Source organism: Bison bison, unplaced genomic scaffold (genome assembly GCF_000754665.1).
Source record: "Bison bison bison isolate TAMUID 2011002044 unplaced genomic scaffold, Bison_UMD1.0 scf7180017847465, whole genome shotgun sequence".
Classification (NCBI taxonomy): Eukaryota; Metazoa; Chordata; class Mammalia; order Artiodactyla; family Bovidae; genus Bison; species Bison bison.
Window position 1 is genome coordinate 124,149 of NW_011478038.1, and position 1,758 is coordinate 125,906.

Consider the following 1,758-nt stretch of genomic DNA (forward strand, 5'->3'; position numbering starts at 1 on the left):
GGGGAAGCCCCGGGCCCCACTCAGGTCCACGTGGGGCCGGGGGCAGGGAGCCGTCCCCCTCCCTGGACTGCCGCTTCCATCTCCTCGCCCACCTGCTGTCTGCCCACCTGCGCGCTGCACGGGGGCTCACAGGCCTTTCAAGGCCCCGGAGACGAATCTGTTCGCCCAGACTAATCCAGGCTCACAGGAGGCCCTGCTCTGGGGAGGGTGGTCCCGGCAGGGCAGCAGAGAGCTCACCGGCAGAAGGGGCTGCCTGGGCCCTGCTAATCCCCACAGGCAATTAGGGCCGATCGGGTTTCCTGCCCACTCAGCCCAGAGTTCCCAGGGCCTGGAGTGCACGGGGGCCTCAGCAAGGTGCTCTCAGGATTGTGGGGGAGCTCAGCAAAAAGGAGAGGAGACTGCGCTGTCCCCCAGGGCTGCCCGCCTCGCCCCAGGGCGGTGATCTGGAATTGGCCCCATCCCCCAGCCCACAGCCCCTCCTGCCACCCTGACACTGTCGTCCTACCTGGGGAGGTGCAGGGGGCCCCGAGCAAGGACCCAACATCCCCGGGAGGCGGAGGCGGCGTGCAGGCCGCGCAGCTGGGTTCTCCTCTCGGCCTCAGCCGGAACGGGAGGGGCCCCTTTTCCTCACCTCCAGGGCCTGATTTAATCCTTGAGAGGCTCTGGTTTGGAATTCTCAGGGCATTGTCTAGAGGGTGAGGGGGTGTCCTGGGGGGCTGGGGGCTGGAAGAGAGGAGGGCATGCCCGCTCAGCCCCTGCCCTTCCCCCGGCATCCCCTGGAGCCGGTGTTTATCTTCCAGATTCAGAATTTCCAGGCATGATGACTGGTGTGAGTCAGACAAAATGCACTTAGAATTCATCGTGACGGCCTCAAGGAGGTGGTCAGGATGGACACCCACAGTCTGGTGCCCAGATTACAGACGTCAGGACCAGCTGGGTGGGAGCTGGTCGTGCCGAGTCAGGTGTGTGTGTGCCCGTGTGTGTGTGTGTCCGTGTTCCCATGTGTGTGCCTGTGTGTGTGTGTGTGTGTCCGTGTGTGTGTGTGTGTCCATGTGCCCGTGTGTGTGTCTGTGTGCCCGTGTGTGTGTGTCCATGTGCCCGTGTGTGTGTGCCCGTGTGTGTGTGTATGCCTGTGTGTGTGTGTGTGTGTCCATGTGCCCGTGTGTGTGTCTGTATGTCCAGCAGGGGCACCTGTGTCCTCCCACGAAGCCTGGGCATCAGGAGGCCCTCTGAGCTGATGATGGGAGTTGCTTTTTCTTGGAAATACTGTTTATGTTAACAAGCCATGGGTTTCTGCGGCTCATTATTATTTTACTGAGCATTGGGCCTTTGGGTTTTGTCTGACATGGGGAGACAGCAGTCTCAGAGGAGAGGAAACAGCAAGCAAGCGCTCTCCGCAAACGTCACGTGGCCCTGGGTGCATCTCAATCCTGGCCCTGCCCTGGGCGTCCTCCTGCGCCCCCGCCCCGGGCACAGCGGCCAGCGGGCAGCAGCGAGCCGGCGCGGGAGTCCTACAGGAATCCCGTCCCAGTTGGCCCGAGGTGACTCCGGTTTGTCCAGGGAGCCTTTGGCTCCATCTGCCTGGAAGCCTGCCCCTCTGCAGCCCGAGCCCAGGCCCGCGGGGGCGGCCAAGAGTGCGCGGGAGAGCTGCCGGCCAGGCACGCGGCCCGGCGGGGCAGGAAGCAACCTCCACGCAGCAGCTCGGGAGCCCGGCCCGGGGCTTGCTCCAGCCTCTGACTTCCTTTCTGCAAGAGCCAC

The 1,758-nt window shown here is 63.9% G+C and overlaps 1 long non-coding RNA gene across 1 annotated transcript in view; it reads left to right on the forward strand.

Annotated features, from left to right (window-relative positions):
* LOC104990966 overlaps positions 1 to 1,758 on the forward strand; it is an 8,769-nt gene that overhangs the window by 5,360 nt on the left and 1,651 nt on the right. The gene's annotated exons all lie outside the window — the stretch shown is intronic.